Below are 6,682 nucleotides of genomic sequence, written 5' to 3' on the forward strand. Positions count from 1 at the left end.
ATGCTGCTCCGGGTTCCCCTTATGTGCTGCGGTGTATTTATCACTTGGTAAACGCCGACGGCGACTGGAATCCTCTCTCCCTCCCTCCTCCTGTGCGAGTGGGTGTGTGTGTCCCCATGTTTGGTCATAAACAGGAGTAACTGCAATCAGCTTATTGGGGTCGCTGCTGCTTTGTCCTACCGATGCTTTGTCTCCACGCTGTTTTGTCTCCACGCTGCTTTGTCTCGTTGCTGCTTTGTCTCGTTGCTGCTTTGTGCTGCTGCTTGGGTTTTGCTCCCCTTTGCTCTGCTTTGGCTGGTGTATTGCATCCACCGCTACCTGGCTTCCGCGGCTCACACCGTGTCCCCAAGCAGCTCCAGCCTCTTATTTGATTTTCTTTTTTTTCTGTGCGAATGGAAAAAAAAAAAAAAACTTTTTATTGAATAACTATTTAAAAATAAAATTGTATTTCCCTACAATCTTTCAACCACGTCTCATGCCCCTTAATGAGTAAGCTTACCTGTGTGCCTTGTACTTCAAATTAATTCTCTGGGTGAAATTCCCAGAGTGGCGTTGTCGGTTCTTTTTCTTGTTTTTTTGGTCAAATTATTTAGCTTAATTTCTCTTCACCTCATCCTCGCCACAAACTTGGCGTTGTCGGTAGGATTACTCTTTTCCAAACAGCTGAGATGTGTGTTCCCTTTATTTTTCTTTTTTTTTTCTTTATTGTGTCGCTGACTTAATTTGTTTTGTTGTGTGACCTAATTTTGCTTCTGTTTGTCTTTGTGCGTGCAGATTGGAGTAATCGGAGACAAAGCAGCAGTGGCTCCTTGTGGATCTTCATGAGTTTTGGTGAGGTGACTACTACAGGTTTGACTTTTGTGGTGCCTTTGCATCATAATAATTACTTGTAGTGTAGCGAGTTTGTAGTAATCATGAAGGATGAAATACAGGAACTTAGAGAGCTGTTCGACCACGTAGAGGGAGAGGCCAAGGATGAGATAAAGTATCGCTCTGCCGCTGAGAGGGAGGATCCTGCTAAAATACTTGCCATTTTAGAGGAGCTGTATGGGTGTTCGGAGTCTTATGTCGCACTGCAGCAAGCTTTCTTTTCCAGGAGGCAGCAAGAAGGAGAAACGCTTCAGGAGTTCTCCCTTGCTTTGATGGGCCTCATGGAGAAGGTGAAGCAGTGCGCCCCTACGGACATGCCAAATGCCGAGGCCCTTCTGAGAGACCAGTTTGTCGAGCACGTCTTGAACAGTTCCTTGCGCCGTGAGTTGAAGCAGTTGGTGCGTGGTCAGCCTGATTGCACCTTGCTTGATGTGAGGGCCGAGGTGATTCGCTGGGAACGTGAAGCTTTGCCCAGTGGTATGAGAGGTCGCAGCCAGTCGGTCCCCTCAGTGTATGGTGTCCAGTATGGTGTTCATGGTGGCCCCCAGGCTGCTGTTCCATCCTCCTCATTGTCTGAGATGTGTGAGATGAGGGAGATGTTGAAGCGTCAGCAAGAGCAGCTTAATCAGCTCATGGGAAGCATTGCTCAGCTACAGAACTCTAACCAGTACCGTCGTCCACCACGCTCTGGACCCTTAATATGTAGACATTGTAATCAGCCAGGACACTTTGCATCTGAGTGTGATGGGGTGCGTGTTCCTTCTCGTTCGCAGTTTCCTTCACGACACCCTTGAATTCTGGTCAGCAGTCTCGCTCTTCTTCGGTGTCGGAAAACTAGTCCCCACCGAACTGCAGAGCCACAGTTTGGGTGGGGCCGCTACTGGCTCACAAGCTGTTTCACGCAACTTGGATGCTTCTGGATTGATTTCGTCTTGCCCCCATTTGGATGTGGACATGGGTGGTGAAGGTCCCTTGTCTGGTAGACACCGGCTCCATGGTGTCTACAATTTCTGAGAGCTTCTTTTGCCAGCATCTCGAGCCTTGGGGCCAGGAGCGCCTCCGTTACTGTCATTGGTTGGAGCTTAGACCTGCCAACGGTCTGACTATTCCTTACCTTGGGTACTTGGAGCTCGACGTGCAACTTTGTGGTAAACTGATGCCCCACTGTGGTGTTTTGGTGGTGAGGGACCCGCCTGGTGGTGTGCCTTCTCGGGTGCCTGGTGTTCTGGGGATGAACGTGATCTGTAGGCGGTACCAGGAGCTTTTTGGCCAACATGGTGTAGCTTTGTTTTCTCAGGTCTGTATCTATGAGGCTCCCAAGCCAGTTGTGCAGGCACGGCAACAGTGCCATCATGCTAGTGATCTAGCTTCTCCGGACGCTCCAGGGAAAGTGAAAGTCAGGGGTAAGAGGGGCTGGCAGATTCCTGGCGGTGTGATGAAAATTGTGGCTGCCACATGTTCTGAGCAGTACTCAGGTTCTACGGTACTGTTTGAGCCTTTGGATGTTGGTTTGCCTGCTGGGTTGCTTGCCTCCCCTTCTGTAGTTCGTGTCATCAGGGGCACAGCCTACATACCTGTCATTAATGTTGGCTGCAACGATGTTGTGTTGTACCCCCGCACTGTTGTTAGCACACTGGATTTTGTGAATGTGGTCAGCCTTCCTGCGGGGGTCACTGAGGTGCCATCAGGTGTGGCTATCGTGTCTTCCCAGACAGCTTCCCCTAGTGTGCCGCCACAGGCGGAGAATGTGGATTTGTCGCCGTTGTCCGTGGAGGAACAGGGTCAGGTGAGGTCATTGCTTGAACATTACTCTTCGGTCTTCTCCATCAATGACACCGATCTGGGTTGTACTAATCTCATCTCCCACGACATTCCTTTGATAGATGATATTCCAGTGAAACAGCGTTATAGGCGCATCCCACCCTCAGAGTATGAGGTCGTGAAGGAACACATCAACGAGCTGCTCTCATCTCAAGTAATTCGTGAGAGTAGCAGCCCCTACGCGTCCCCGATTGTGTTGGTACAGAAGAAGGATGGTAGCATGCGCATGTGCGTTGACTACAGGCAGCTCAATCGTAAGATCCGACGAGATGCCTTTCCTCTGCCACGTATAGAGGAGTCTCTGGACGCATTGTCCGGTGCTTGCTGGTTCTCAACCCTGGACTTGGCCAGAGGTTACAACCAGGTGCCAGTCACGGAGGCCGACCGGCCGAAGACCGCTTTTTGTACACCTTTTGGTTTGTTCGAGTGGAACAGAATGCCTTTTGGGCTCTGTAACGCACCCAGCACCTTCCAGAGGTTGATGCAACGCATCTTCGGTGACCAGCAGTGTCAGTCTTTATTGTTATATCTCGATGACATCGTTGTGTTTTCCTCCACTGTGGAACAACATCTGGAGAGACTCGAGGTGGTGCTGGAGCGGCTTCAACGTGAGGGCCTCAAAGCCAAGCTCAGCAAGTGCTCATTCTTTCGCAAAGAGGTACACTACTTGGGCCATGTGATATCGGCCGACGGCATCTCCACAGATCCGGGCAAGATTGAAGTGGTTGCCAATTGGCCGATTCCCACTACTGCCTCGGAGCTTCGATCTTTTCTTGGTTTCGCCAGTTATTATCGGTGCTTTGTGGAAGGATTTGCCAAGCTGGCAGCTCCTCTGCATAGGGCTGTGGCTGAGTGTGGTGGCACCAAGACCAGCAAGAAGACTGATCAGCGGCTTTCCAGGTGTTGGACTGATGAGTGTAACCAGAGCTTTGAAACACTGAAAGCTAAGCTCACCACCGCATCGGTGTTAGCTTATGCAGACTTCTCTCTTCCATTCATTCTGGAGGTCGATGCAAGCCATGGTGGCTTGGGTGCAGTCCTTTCTCAGGCTCAGGCGGGCAAGGTGAGGCCGATAGCCTATGCTAGCAGGGGCCTGCGACCCACAGAGAGAAACATGGTGAACTACAGCTCCATGAAACTGGAGTTCTTGGCCCTTAAGTGGGCCTTGACAGAGAAGTTCAGAGAGTACTTGTTGGGTAATAAATGTGTTGTGTATACTGATAATAACCCCCTCAGTCATTTGTCTTCTGCTAAGCTGGCTGCTACTGAGCAGAGGTGGGCAGCCCAGCTAGCCTCTTTTGATTTTGAGATCAAGTACCGATCAGGGAAGAGTAACACCAATGCCGATGCTCTCTCTCGTCAGCACCCATCTGGTCCCCAGGATGTCGCGGCGATGCTTCCAGGCACAGCGGTGCTGAAGTCTTTGCAGCAAGCTTTGGGGTTGTGAAAGGCAGAGGCCACTCAAGCTGCCATTGCGGCCATGCCACAGCACACTTCTTCTGAACTTCGTCTCTCTCAGCAGACTGACCCTGTGATACAGGAACTGTTGGTTTTTTGGAGGAAGAAGCAGCGTCCTAGTCGTGAGGAGCGGGCACGGCTCTCCCAGTCCACGCTGGTTTTGCTGCGGCAGTGGGACCACCTACTTGAGAGGGAGCACAGTTGTGTAACTTGTATGGGATTGTGAAATCACGCACTACTCCATACCATCCCGAAGGAAATGGTCAGTGTGGGCGGTTCAACCGGACGCTCCACAACTTGCTGCGTACTCTGCCAGTGTCCCGGAAAAGGGATTGGCATGTGTGTCTGCCTCATGTCCTTTACTGTTACAACACAACTCCCCACCAGTCAACAGGAGAGTCTCCCTTTTTCTTGATGTTCTGTCAAGAACCAAGACTGCCAATAGATTTCTTGTTGGGTAGGGTTGAGAGCCCTGTCAGTGGGTCTATCCATGAGTGGGTTCAAGAGCACCAAGCCCGTTTGCAAGTAGCATTTGAAGGTGCAAGGGAGTGCCTGAAACATGCTGCCGATCGGCGAAAGCGAGTCCATGACCAGCATGTAAGAGATCTGCCACTGCAGGAAGGGCAGTTGGTGTACTTGCGTGAACTTTAGTGCCAGGGGGCCCCAGAAGACCCGAGATCGGTGGAGCTCTGTGAGGTATCGAGTGTTGAGGATGCCTAAAGAGGGTGGCTCGGTGTACACTATTGTGCCAGTGGACGATGAGACAAAGGTCAGACAGGTCTAGGAGTGGACTCACCTGGCCATGCCTCTTCCCATAACTCGTCACCCAGGGAAGAACCACCCCCAGAAGAGGAGCCTTCATTTGAGTATGACTTGCTAGTCTTTGACCAACGACCGTCTGTGGCTACTTCTGCCATGCCCTCCACCAGACCAACCACGTCCCAAGTGCCTTCATCGGTTCCAGCTTCGGGAGCATCTTTATGTCCTCCTTTGGTCAGTTGCCCCGTCTCCAGCAACATGGGCCCACGCCAGACCCCACATCAAACTGCTGGTCAGCACTCGAATGTGCATCGTCTTCCACGGTCTGCTAGAGATGTGCATGTGGCCAACCCTTCTGCTTCTGTGTCCACTTCAGTCTCTGCTTTGTTTAGACCTTGGAGTTAGCTTGTTGTGTTAGCCCTACTTTGTTGATCGTCGGGACGACGATCTAAGAAGGCGGGGTAGAATGTAGCAGCATAGATGTGCCATCTATGTTATTTAGCACCACTGGTGCCCGTCATGAGATGGGCCGGTATAAAAGCGGCCATCCTCCACCGGTTCTTCCTTTTTGCGCCTCTGTCGTCATTGGTGCGTCACTCCCGGGTCCAAGGTTGGTTGGCCCGACAGGGCGACTGCTTGCATGCTGCTCCGGGTTTCCCTTATGTGCTGCGGTGTATTTTTCGCTTGGTAAACGCCGATGGCGACTGGAATCCTCTCTCCCTCCCTCCTCCTGTGCGAGTGGGTGTGTGTGTCCCCATGTTTGGTCATAAACAGGAGTAACTGCAATCAGCGTATTGGGGTCGTTGCTGCTTTGTCCTACCGATGCTTTGTCTCCACACTGTTTTGTCTCCACGCTGCTTTGTCTCGTTGCTGCTTTGTCTCGTTGCTGCTTTGTGCTGCTGCTTGGATTTTACTCCACTTTTCTCTGCTTTGGCTGGTGTGTTGCGTCCACCGCTACCTGGCTTCCACGGCTCACACCGTGTCCCCGAGCAGCTCCAGCCTCTTATTTGATTTTCTTTTCTTTCTGTGCGAATGGGAAAAAAAACAGAACTTTGTAGGGAAATACAATTTTATTTTTAAATAGTTATTCAATAAAATCTTTCAACCATGTCTCATGCCCTTTAATGAGTAAGCTTACTTGTGTGCCTTGTACTTCAAATTAATTCTCTGGGTGAAATTCCCAGAGTGGCGTAGTCGGCTCTTTTTCTTGTTTTTTTGGTCAAATTATTTAGCTTAATTTCTCTTCACCTTATCCTCGCCACATTCCCTCCTTTTGTGAAGGTCTTGTTGCCCTCCTCATATGCCTCGCGGCGTATTCCCGCGACATTTGTTCGGAATATTTCAAAAATTCTAGCTTTAAATTAACACTGAAGTTGCGTCTTGTCGCCATCTTATCTGTTTACAATCAGCTGAGAGTGCGCAGCTGCGCATGTGCCTGGATGAGGGTTTATGTGTGTGTGTGGATGTGCGTCTTTGTGTACGTGTGTGTATAATCCAGGTCTAGCGCTCTATAAATGCCAAAACGTCAAATAACCACCTCCTGTTTATAAAAGAGGCCGATGTCTATTTATTAAATTTTTTTTTAGACCCGGTTACTAAAAGAGGCCGGCTGCTAATAGGGTCTCAGTTTTAAATTGAGGAAATACGGCATGTTGATGGTGGGATGGGACAAGAGTACGCCTCAAAATAATCACCGGAACACGGGGAGAACATGCTAACTCCACACTCATAAATCACCACAACTCCTGAGGGAACAACAACATAAAATGTTCCC

At 50.2% G+C, this 6,682-nt stretch overlaps 1 pseudogene; it reads left to right on the forward strand.

Moving 5' to 3' along the window:
• The first annotated feature begins 914 nt into the window (after positions 1 to 914).
• On the forward strand, positions 915 to 5,313 carry LOC126389636 (uncharacterized; annotated as a pseudogene).
• The last annotated feature ends 1,369 nt before the right edge of the window (positions 5,314 to 6,682 follow it).

Source organism: Epinephelus moara, chromosome 5 (assembly GCF_006386435.1).
Source record: "Epinephelus moara isolate mb chromosome 5, YSFRI_EMoa_1.0, whole genome shotgun sequence".
NCBI classification, from domain to species: domain Eukaryota; kingdom Metazoa; phylum Chordata; class Actinopteri; order Perciformes; family Serranidae; genus Epinephelus; species Epinephelus moara.